Genomic DNA, 12,846 nt, shown 5'->3' on the forward strand with positions numbered 1-12,846 from the left:
TTATTTCTGTCAGTTTTTTGCATTTTGTATGTTGAAGCCCTTTTATTAGGCCCATATACATTTATAGTTTTTCTGTCTTTCTCATGTATTAACCATTTTATCATTATGAAGTTTCCCACTTTATTTCCATTACTACTCCTTGCTTTGAAGTCCTTTTTGCCTCATATTTTTATGACCATTCCATCTTGCTTATGTTTCCTGTTTGCATGGTATGTCTTTTTCCATCCTCTCACTTTTCATTTATTTGTATCTTTGTTTTTAAAGTGTCTCTAGTGAGAACTAAAGAGAGAAGACTGGTTAAAAAGAGCAGTAACCAACTCTGTGCTCGCCAATCTGACAATCTCTGCCTTTTGATTGAAATGTTTAGTTCATTTCTCCCATGAAGTTTTCACAGTCAGGGTTTTGCTGATGGTATCCTCAAACCATCATTTAACATGTTTTCTATTCTCTTTTTTCCCCTTTATATTGGGAGTTAGATCAAAATGTTTGGTCAGATTCAATATTTTATTTTCTTCCCTCCCTCCCTCCTTCCCTTCCTTCCTTCCTTCCTTTTTGGTAGCAAGTGTTGTGTGTTTTATTAGGCAGCTAATACCTACTAAATCGGTTTTATCACTAGAGGTTACAAAACGGTGATATTCTAATTATATCATTCCATTTTCATTTATTAGACAGAAACATTCTACAAAGAGGAACTTCACCTCTGACTGTTTGGTTACCTTGAAGAACAGTTCATATAGGAATGGCTGGATAAATGCTTTATTCTTTTGCCAGTTTTTAAAATAATGAGTTAGTTGTATAGTATCTTCCAGAGACACTGGGGAGTTTTTAAAGAAATGTATAAGAATTTATAAGGATTTCTGCCTTCTCTGAACTCTTGGGTTTAACCCCGAATTTGAAAAAAGCAGCCATTTTTCCCCCTGATCATAGACACTTTTATATAAATATTATGACCTTCCCTTATTTCTTTCTCATGGTTGATTTTCTCTCTCGATTACTGTTAACTCTTTTCCTCTACTTTTTTCCTCCCTCACTCCCTCCCTTCTTTAATTTCCAGTACCTTCCAGCAATTCCACTTTAGCCACTGAAATTTTTCCCATGCCTTAGGGAGCCAGGACATACCCAGTGGTCTCTGACCCAATTTTGGAAAGCAGCATCTGAAAGTATTTATTTTGATTGTTTTTACAACTAGCAAGTTTTTTTTCAGGCAGTTGCAAAGGAATCCATAGAGGGGAAAAGTTCAGTATTGACACTAATGGGGTGACCACAAAAAGCCCAACCACTTCATGAGCACACAAGACATTTAGCCAACTACATCCAAGCAATGTATCTAGTAGATTATTCGACAAGAAAAGCTACTCAACTAAAATCTTTCCGAGTGTATTTTTACTGTAATTTTTTACTATTAAGTAGATCATTCTTAGTCTATTTTCAATAATTCGTCTGTATAAAAACATTACATTAACTTCTGATTTTGTTTTTCCTTTAAGTAAAAGTTTAAGAAAATAGGTTCTTTTTTTCCCCATCTAAGTGAGAAAGAAAAAACATACCATGTGACTTCCCAAGAAAGCCCTGTAGGTAGAGTTTAGCAATTCCCCCTCTACTTTTTCTACCAGTGCAATTATTTCATGGCCTTTTGCCTGAATAATTCTAAGCTGCTTCTCTAGAGGAAATGAGTCAGAAGAAATAGGCTTGACGTGCACTTCTGCCTTTTCTCTTGATATCTTGTAAATCCATGAGGCTTCATTAAATGCAAGTATTTTGACTTGTCTGCATATTTTTTCAATCTGCTTTTGATAATATCTTTTTCTGGGATACTTTAAATTTAAAACCCTATGATATGTGTAAAATATCAATGCTAGAAATTGGAGAGATGCAAGTGGGTTCCGCTTTCTGTAGCCCCTACCTAATGTCAGCGCCTGGGGGCAGGATTCTGGGTGGCGATAGAACTCAGGGAGGGGCATGAGAGGTAACTGTGTTGAGGTACATTCTGAAAGAGGACTGCTTAGCTATGCAGTGGCAACAGCAGGAGCATGTAGGATGGCACTTGACATTGATCTAACAGGAATATAGTCATTGGGACTTTGGCTAACTTTGTCCCTAGGGGTTTTTTGCAGGTCTTAAAAACTGTAGAGTAATTCCAAAATTCAGTTAAATTTGAAAATCTGATGTCTCATTTGATCTGAGATTTATAAGGACTCAGCTGATCAAACTTCTAGATTAGGTCTAGTCTCATTTCATTTTTGGTGTGTCAAGGTCTGGCAGCTGTAGGACACCCCTTGACTCCAGAGCCATCCTGGTTTCAGTCACTCCATGCTAGGCCAACAGAGCAATCGATCCCCAAAGCAGAAGCAGGTAGAGGATATGAATGACTCCTTTCTAGTATTCAACATGTATTCATTTAACAACTATTAAACATCAGCTATGCCAAGGATGGTGATACAACAGTCAACCATGGCACACATGGGGCCTGCTCGGTTAGTGCTGGTAGTGAGCTGAGCCCGCTCCGACCACCCAGGCAGGCCAAGAGCTGAGAGGGTCGTAAGCAGGAAGGCAATGAGTAGTCTTCAAACTTGTTTTACTCGTATACCTCCCTACCAATTTTAGAAAAACCATGATACCTTGATGGATTTTTTTTAATCCGAAATCCTCATCATTACATTTAAATGTCTCAAATGATGCACTTTATCATGCATTGTAGATACTGACATTTAAAATAAAATGTTAATTGTTCTTTTAAATGTATCCAGTGAAATCTTGGTATAATAGAGACTTGATAGCTACCATTTTCCATGTTTAAAAATATCTTAATAAGCTTTGTAACAGTTGGAAATATTATATTGCTCCCTGAACTCCATTCTACTTCTCCCATAGAATCTTATTCTAATATGATTTTTTCCTTAAAAGTCTTATTGATCACCCTATTAAATACTTCTCAGCATATTATATATATAAATGTTCTTTCTGTTACCATAAGGCTCTGAGTCTAATGACCAACTGACTTACATATGAGAAATTTTATTTGAAATATCTCTTTCAATGAAATGAGTAGGTACCGTGTTTATGGTGACTTGGTTAATGAAATAGATTGTCTAAATGTTCCTTTGATGGGCAGAGATCTTTACACCCTTCAGTAATACCTCATGTTAAGAACTGTGAAGGGTCTGATATTTAACAAGTTACCCTGTCATAGTTTCATGGATGCTGGCAGAACACAGGAGAAATTACAGCAGTAGCAGTAGCCGGAATATCACCATTTTTGCACTGGTTTTCTGAGCCCCAATTTCGGCAGGGCCAGTGTGGATGGGCCCAGATGGATGCCTGCTCATGCAATAGGTTGCATTTCAGGACAGAATTCTGACCTTAGGAAACCCAAGTCTTTTTAATGATCAATAAGCATGACTTCCGCTTGCCCAAGTGAGACATTGTTATTCTGGACAGTAAATGTATTAGTTTCCTAGGGCTGCCTTTACATAGTACCACAAATCGGGTGGTTTAAAACAACAGAAATGTATTGTCTCTCAGTTCTGAAGGCTACATGTCTGAAATCAAGCCCTGGTGCCAGGGCTGTCTTCCCTCTGAAACCTGTAGGGGAATCCTTCCTTGCCTTCCTAGCTTCTGGTGGTTTGCTAGCAATCTCTAGTATTCCTTGGCTTATAACTGCACAACTCCAGTTTCTTCCTTCGTCATCACATGGCATTCTCTCTGTGTGTCTCTGTCTTCACATGGCTGTCTTCTTATAAGGACATCAGTCATATAGGACTAGGGACCCGCCCTACTCCAGTATGACTTCATCTTAACTAATTAGATCTTCAACCACCCTGTTTCCAAATGAAGTCACATCCTGAGGTACTGGGGATGAGGACTTCAAAATCTTTTTGTGGGGAGGGACATAATTCAACCCATAACAGTAAACATGTCTGCTTTTTAGATAAAGGGAGCATCCTGTGTTCCAAGGATACTCACCAGGACACAGACATCCTTGAAAGATAGTCCAGAATTAAGGGCAGTTGGTGCCTCTCTCTCAAGAGCTACAGAAACATGGAAAATCTTCGAATATACCACGTAAACTTATGGGTGAGAAGTGAGTTTGCTTTTACATAGGAGAAGAGCAGTTATTAAAGGAGAAACTAGAAAGAAGCATCTTAATCTCTGTGAAGGAGCCTTATAATAGGTTATTTGGGGAAAAGAGTTTATACAGAAGTTGAGGATCTGAAATTGATTTCCTGGAAATGACCCCTATCCTCATATCTCTCGGGAAATATTCACATACCCCAAGTGGTAGAGTCCCAGGCTGAAGATCACTATTATAAGAGATGTGGAGGTGTGTCTGGGCTGTGAGTAGCCACAACCAGTACAACTTTAAAGTGTTCTTGGTGTTGTAATGCCTCCTTCCATTTTCCTGAACTTTGAGAGATGTCTTTCCTAAAGGTTGCAGCTGGGCTGAGCAGTGTCGTCAGAGAATTAAAAGAAGAGTCTGCATTTGCTTAGGGAGAAGCAGATCAGGAGTGGGCAGCAGTAGCTGGAGGGAGATTGACTCTAGAAATTGTAAGAGGTGGTTTGCAGCAGAGCAGTGGATAACCTGTGCAGATACAGCATGGATTGATGGGGAGCAGACCTGTGGCTGAGGCCACAGATACCTGGGGTGGGGTCCTGATTCCCAGAAACAGCAAGGAAAGGAATTTATCAAGACCCTGGAATTCCTGCAGTTAAGCAGGATGGATAGTTGAAGTTTTCTTAAAATGGGTATTAATAAATCCATGCGACCTCATTTAACACTCCTGTAGACCTACTCTGGGTGTGCCAGTTAAACTTTCTGACCCAATTGTATATGGCTAAATTGATGTGGAGTCATACAATTCCTCAGTAAATCATTAATGCAGACACAGTGACTTATTTGCATAATTTTTTCAACTTTGCTTTTCAATAACAAGGCCAGTTTCTGAGACATGTGTTTGTAACCATCTGGCTTAGCAAGTACAGTTGTCCTTGGAAAGCTTGAGAAGGCGATTCTTTACATATTTTTTTTTTTTTTTTTTTTTTTTTTTTTTTGTGGTATGCGGGCCTCTCACTGTTGTGGCCTCTCCCGTTGCGGAGCACAGGCTCCGGACGCGCAGGCCCAGCGGCCATGGCTCACGGGCCCAGCCGCTCCGCGGCATATGGGATCCTCCCAGACCGGGGCACGAACCCGTATCCCCTGCATCGGCAGGCGGACTCTCAACCACTGCGCCACCAGGGAGGCCCAACATATTTTTTTAAACACTAGTTTTAAAACCAGCACAAATCTCCAGAAGCAATAATGTTTCATTTTATCAAAGTTGAGTCTCTGCGGTCTTGCTTCTTTTTAAAGGGATGGATGATATTGAGGGGAAAAAAAAGTTTCATGTCTGTGTCCTCAAGGAATTAACTTCCAAGGAAGTAGGACCTACAGCAGCTAAAGATACCCAGCTTCAAAAAAAATTGTACTGATTGTCAAACTGCAACTACTTGCAAGTGAGACTTGTAACAATATAGAAAAATTGTCAACCAATTAGCTGCCAGTAATAAAATTCTTCTTGGGGAAAGTATTAAATGCTTGGAAGAAATAATACTACTTTGAGAAGATTGGAGTAGAATTGGTCTGGTTACCTGCAGGGTTTTCCTTTTGCTTCCATGGAGGAAGAACTGGGATGGACCAGGGAGGGGAGAAAAACGATTGCCCTTCCTCAAAGAATCAAATACACCCTTAGATGCACCACTGCAGAGCAGCAAAAAAAAATGCCTAAGGGGAGGTCTTTCAGGGTGTTCATTGAGAGGTTGCACTGTGATCCTCCCTTTCTTTCCCTTATGAAACCTTCAGTAACTGGAGTAGATTTTTTGAGGGGTTAGGAAGGAGAAGGACTTCCAAGGAAGGAAAAAACATCTGACATCTGAGTTACATGTTAGTCTGGGCAATATTTTCTTTTTTCCTCCTTCTGTTCCTTAAGTTATAGGAAGAAAGGAACAGCAAGTTGTCCTTTCCTTAACAACAAAGGTCTTTTAATTGTATATCTGATCAGGGCTTGCTGACTCATCAGACGGTGATGGTGACTTACACCTGCCTTTCATATATATTGATTACATAGGAAGGCGATAATGGCAAAAAAAAAAGGCAAAATGTAATCAGTGTTATTTTCCAGCTTTATTGAGGTATATTTGACAAAAAGTATGTTTATTAAGCTTCCTGCGAACACTGTGTTCCACACATGACCTCACAAAGGTAGTTCGTTTTAATGAAGGAAAAAACCCCAACTATTTTCAAGGCTTTTATTTCCCTATTCCATTCTGCGTGCCTAACTCTTAAATTTCCTAATATCTTGGATTCTTCTGCTTATTTGTTATCACTTCATATACAGTACATTGAAAGCCCCTTTTGTCTTCATTACCTGGAGTTAAATGTTTAGTGAGTATCAAAAATGTGGGATATTAGTCAATTCTGTAGGTTCCTAATAACGTTGGTATTATGGGTTTTGAGGATTTTTTGGAGCTGGTAGGTTTCTGTTAAATTTTGGGGGAATCTCTTTGGTGTCTGAACTCTCTAGAAAGGCTCTATCAAATGCAGCATAATTGCAAAATCTTTCATTTGGCAGCAAGGAGACTGGGAATGAAAGTAACTTGGAACTAGCCAGTAGAGGGCAACAGCTCCTGAGCTGAGGCTTTTGTTTCTGTCCTGGCACAGTCGGTGCAGTGTGGCTTCTTTGGACAGTGGAAAGCTGAGCAGTGCAGGCGTTATTACAAAAATGACCATTTTTAGTGTTAAAAGTTGGGGCTTTAATGACTGCTCTTGTAGAGACAGGTATTCAGGCAAGATTTGGTTTAAGAGATGAGTCAGAAACTCTAGTGTCATCTTTGTTGAATTTTGACCAAGAAATTCCAAACTCTTTTCTCATCTGGTGACTGTGCGGTGAGCATCTACTGACTCAGAACCGTTCACCAATGACTGGAATCTTGCTGCTGCATCGTAACTGAGACTTTTTTGGTTTGTTCCGAGACTTGTGCCTCCTCCCAAAATCGTCGGATGAAAGGGCTTCCCTTGCTTGGAGTGCTTAGAAGGGTGACTAGGGAGTACTTCTTAGCATTTCGAGGGGGAAAGAGGGCCACATACCCTTTGAGTCTGTATTGAAAGTACATACTTCCTCCCAGAAAAATGTCCATGACCACAAACAAAATTCGCTTGTGTAATTTCAAGGGTTCACGGAAACTCCTGTGGGTCCATGTGCCCTCAGGATAAAAATCTCTGTTGGGGAAAAGCTCTTGAAAGACTTTGCAATTATGCTGCTTTTTTTTTAAAAGGAATTTTGCCTTTTTAAAATTTATTTATTTATTTATTTATGGCTGTGTTGGCTCTTCGTTCCTGTGCGAGGGCTTTCTCTAGTTGCGGCAAGTGGGGGCCACTCCTCATCGCGGTGCGCGGGCCTCTCACTATCGTGGCCTCTCCTGCTGCGGAGCACAGGCTCCAGACACGCAGGCTCACTAATTGTGGCTCACGGGGCTAGCTGCTCCGCGGCATGTGGGAATCCTCCCAGACCAGGGCTCGAACCCTCGTCCCCTGCATCGGCAGGCGGACTCTCAACCACTGCGCCACCAGGGAAGCCCTATGCTGTTTTTGATAGAGGCTTTCTAGAGAGTTCAGACACCAAAGAGATCAAAAAAAAATTTATCCGAAACATACCAGCTCCAAATAAGTTATTCAGGAGGTGCAATATGTCTTGAAGGTTAGTACCTTTGTACTAGTACCTTAGTACCTTAAATAAATACTGTAGTGCCATTAAATAAATACTGGATATACTGTAGGCAACTTAGCACTTTCCTTTCCCAAACTTGCTCTGCTTGGCTTCCCTGATTTTCTTGGTATGACTTCTGTTCCAGTGACCCTCACTTTAAACGATTGGGTCATCTTTGATTGCTCTTGGTCATACTCAACGTTAAATCTTCAGAGCACTTTCACATTCAATTCCTTTTTCCATTTTCATTTGCACCCTCTTCACTTTGGGCTTTTACTAGTCAAGCCTGGATTAGAAATTTAGTCTCTCACCTCTGTTTCTTTGTATTCCAGTCCATCCTTCTTACCTTTACCAGGCAATTATTTTAAAACTCTGGTTTGATTGGGTTTCTCCTGCTCTGATCCTTGCCCCACTTTAAAAAACACCCTGATTAAGTAGCTCCCCAGAGCCTGCTGAAAAGAAGTTCTGGATCAAGTTAAGCCTTTTTTCTCTTCATTGTTTTCTCACACTTCAGTCAAAATGGAATACCAGCTCTGCCCTGTATTTTCTCACCTCTTAGCCTTTGCTCAGTTTTCTTTGTCTAGACTCCTTCTAGTCTAGGAGTCCTTAACATTTTTTTGTACAATGGAATAGATCTCTTTGGCAGTCTGTGAAGCTGATGGGCACTTTCTCAGAATGTTTTTAATGCCTAAAATTATATACACAGAATTACAAAGGAAACCAGTTATATTAAAATACAGTTATAAAAATACCTTAAAATCTGTGATATGTATTCTTTATGCATGCATTTATAAATAATGACCTTGCATTGGTCCTAATTATTATCATAGTAGTTAATTGCCTACATCTGCATTGGAAGATGATGCTAAATATCAGCTGGAGGTTAGTGAAAATGAAGATGTATTTCTTTCCCCAATCAAGTTCATAGACTCCAGGTTCAAAGTTTTAAATCTAGATCATTGATTGTCAAACTAGAGTATGTACCAGAATCGCCTGGATACGAAACAGAATGCTAAGACTCATTTCTGCTTCAATAGGGCAAGGGTAGACTCTAGAATTTGCATTTCTAACAAGTTCCCAGGTGGAGGTGGTGTTACAGGCCCAGGATCTACACTTTAAAAACCTACAATCAAGAATAGATCAGGGAGCTTCCCTGGGGGTGCAGTGGTTGAGAATCCGCCTGCCGATGCAGGGGACGCGGGTTCGTGCCCCGGTCCGGGAAGATCCCACATGCCGCGGAGCAGCTGGGCCCGTGAGCCACGGCTGTTGAGCCTGCGCGTCCGGAGCCTGTGCTCCGCAACGGGTGAGACCACAACACTGAGAGGCCCACATACCTCAAAAAAAAAAAAAAAAAGAATAGATCACTACCTCATGCTATCTTTACCTACCAAAATCCTATGCCTCCCCAAACCCAGGAGAAGTCCACCTTCTGTATTAGTTTTTCCCTTATCACCCCATCAGAAGAGATCTCTTCCCCTCAAGGGCTCTTGTCCCAATTTATTCTCTCTCATGGCATTTAGCTTCCTACTTTGTTTTTGGTCAGCAGGGTGCAATGTGCCTGGCCCCCATCTGGAGTTCCAGGCTCCTAAACTATTCATGCTACTGGCAATGCTATGATATTTCAAACCTCCATGAAGGAATAAGTGTCTTCTTTCACTCATTAGACTATGAGCTCCTCTACAGTCTGAAACATGTCTTATAATTTGTGGGAGGGAAGAGTGAGAAAGGGAGGGAAGGAGGGAAGCTCCAATGGAGAGCTGCTCATTAGGGAAATTTAGCAGCATAGAAATTAGTAATGGAAGAGGACACCCATTTTATTTACTTAATACCCTTACTGAGTGCCACATGTTGAACTATCCTTCATCCTGATTTAAAAAGTTATAACAGGGCTTCCCTGGTGGTGCAGTGGTTAGGAATCTGCCTGCCAATGCCGGGGGCACGGGTTTGATCCCTGGTCCAGGAAGATCCCACATGCCACAGAACAACTAAGCCCATGCACCACAACTACTGAGCCTGTGCTCTAGAGCCCGTGAGCCACAACTACTGAGCCCACATGCCACAACTACTGAAACCTGTGTACCCAGAGCCCGTGCTCTGCAACAAGAGAAGCCACCTCAACGAGAACCCTGTACACCGCGACAAAGAGTAGCCTCCACTGTCCGCAACTAGAGAAAGCCTGTGCGCAGCAACGAAGACCCAATGCAGCCCCCCCCCCAAAAAAAAGTTATAACAAAGTAGGTTACATACTGGGCCCTCCAACAAAAGTTCAGAAAGATGTCCATTGGCCCATGGTAATTGCATAGTATATGGCCCCATGTAGGTCACTGGTAAGAATGCTGTGTAGGTCAGAACCCTGGGTGTGGGTCTGGATTATCTACAAAGGTTCCAATGTAGTACTCTGGAGTTATTGTTGAAGATAGGATGAAGCCACTGGGGCCTTTACTACACTATGGCTTATCCATACCTGGCCAAACCTCCTATCCAATGACTATTAGTGGTTTGAAGTCAGCTTGGGAGGAGACACAGAATTAAGTAAGTGATGAGTTGCAGGATTCTGGCTTCATCCCTGAACTGTTTAATTCTTGGCATTCTCTCTCTCTCTTCTCTCTTCCTCCCTCTATCCCTCTTCCCTTCCTTTCCCCTTTTTAATCTAGTGACCAGGATAATGATCATGTAGATTAGAGGTTGAGCTACTGGGTCTTGTAAGGTTCCTTCCAAACTGAAAATTTTGAGGACCTATAAAACAGATCCACAAAGGGTGTACTCTCTTGCAATGAAGAAATTGAGTTTGTGGTATTGCTCATTCCTATGCTTTGACTCTTATGCATTTAGCAGAGACTATGCCTTTGTGAAGAAGAAGCATGTTGTGAGAATTCAGCTCAAGTCTTCTGTCTCTACCTTGCTGTGTTTGTATGAATTGTGGAATTTTAGTTATTCTGTCACATTTAAGTAATGACTATAAAGGCAAAATAGTATTTATTAACAGTGATGAGGATAAACATTTGCATGTAGTGCTTTTCAGTTCTAAGTGGCTTTGAGGAGACTGAATGTAGTCTTAATATTAGTCATTTTGCTTGTGTTATTCCTTATCTTGGGTCCGAGGGTTTCTCTTGGGTGGTAAACTCTGTTCCAACTGTTTAGAAGGGCTCATTTTAGTAGTTAGTGAATGTTTTCCCTATAGGGCATAATCCTAAACTTTTTACTCATTCTTTGTGGGTGTAGTTCTCTTAAGATGTTAAGAAAGATCTGTTCTCTGTTGCTAGCTGTAATTAAGTTTCTATTCTCACATATGCATTTAAAATGAATTTCTCCTCCTGTTGTGGCTACATAGAAAACTACTGTTATGAAATTCTTTCCCATAAGGGAAAAAGTGAAATTTTCTGAAGGCTTAGAACAGATCTGAGAATAAAATCACGATCTTCATAGTGACATCCTGCCAGGCAATTCAGCAGGCACTTTGAACCCCTACTTCCCTAAGGCAGTGAACTAACAGTGATAGCTAACGTTTCTTGAGTGCTTACTATGAATTAGGCACTATGCAAAGCACTTTATGTGCTTTATCTTAATCTTCCAACCATCATATTTGGTAGGAAACTAATAAATCCCATTTTTCAGGTAGAGAAACTGAGGCACAGAGTACTTAAGTAACTTGCCCAAAGTTATACTGCTAGTAAGGAAACAAAGCTGAGCCTGGAAACTGCCTTTATCTGACTCCACAACCTGAATTTCTAAGCACTACTTTATACTGTTAAGTACTCTGGGTTACAGGGATGAGTAAGGCAGGCCTTGCCTTGAAGTTTACAATTTGAGGTCCTCAGCTCGGCTAGATGCAAATGTTCAGTGAATGTTGCCCCATTCATGCACCACTCTCTTTGTTTATTTTCTGAATATCCTAGATGGATTTGTATAGCTCTTTGTGTATGAATAGACCCTGAGGACCATGTGGCTGGTCTTATATCCCTTTTCACCTAGTGCCGGGCATGTAGATGGTGTTCGAGAACTATTTATTGAATTTAAATCCTCTTTATTTTAATCCCAAACCAAACCAAATTCCCTTTATTATAATCTCTGACCAAAAGCAAAGAATTTTCTATGCATAGATTTAAAGTAGAATTGTATTAAATTAATTAAGGAGCACAGTCTGACTTAGTACATGGTTTAAAGATCTAAGGATTTATTTTTTAGTAAATGCTGCAGTTTGGGTGTTGTCAGGGATGTGCATCCTTGCCAGCTTCCTCAGCCGCATCTCACTCATTCTTCCTGGGCTCTCTTTGGGCCCTGGGACAGCCCACGCTGTTCTCTGTGTCTTGAATGCTCTTCTTTACCCTCCACCCTATGTCACGCCCTTATCCCTTCGTCCTCCAGCCCTCATCTCAATTATCACTTCCTCCAGAAGCCTTGCTCAATCTCCTTTGGCTGAGGGGTCTTTGGTTCCTTTCCTTCAGTGCCCTGATCTCTGTTATAAATGGATGGCCATTCATTCCTGAGCAACTCTGCTTCTCTGCTCTGTAAACTTCCTGAGGCCAGGGGCTGAGCTTGTTTTTGCTAATCTTTGTGTTTCCGGTACAGTGGCTGGGATGTAATATGCACCAGTCAGTGGCAATGCCTAGGAAGGCTTGGGGTTGCGGCTGTCCCATAATTTCCATCATCTGCCACAAAATAGTTCTATTCTTGGTTGGAGTCACTTGCCATTTTCTTGATCTTATGTAAAACGTGAATGTAACTCCACATGTTCAGGGCTCCATGTCTGTTTACTTATGTATCTCAAGCATCTGGAAGAGTTCTGCCAGGTGGCAGGTGCTCTGAACTATTTGTTGAATTAATCAAGGCATCACGAGAAAACTATTTTCGTTGATCTGTGATATTCAGTTGTACGTGTTCTGCAAAACCCAGTTTGGAGACAAGTCGCCTTCCTCCCTTCCCCAACTCCCCACCTTCTAACTGCATTGCACTTTCAAGTTCCTCCCTTTAGAAACTTTAGTGTTGCCCACTGGTAGGTTGGAGAATATCAAGGAAGTTTCCCAACAGTACACACCTAGCAGAAGCATCGCCCAGCTAGAGAGAGGGTAGGCTGGGGGTGGAATCCATTTCCCAAAGTATTTCTGCT

At 41.2% G+C, this 12,846-nt stretch overlaps 1 protein-coding gene across 1 annotated transcript in view; it reads right to left on the minus strand.

Annotated features, from left to right (window-relative positions):
• The window catches only part of SRGAP1 (SLIT-ROBO Rho GTPase activating protein 1), a 375,594-nt gene that overhangs the window by 33,760 nt on the left and 328,988 nt on the right, over nucleotides 1-12,846 (minus strand). The gene's annotated exons all lie outside the window — the stretch shown is intronic.

This window comes from Mesoplodon bidens, assembly GCF_964165515.1.
Source record: "Mesoplodon bidens genome assembly, chromosome: 11".
Lineage (NCBI taxonomy): Eukaryota > Metazoa > Chordata > Mammalia > Artiodactyla > Ziphiidae > Mesoplodon > Mesoplodon bidens.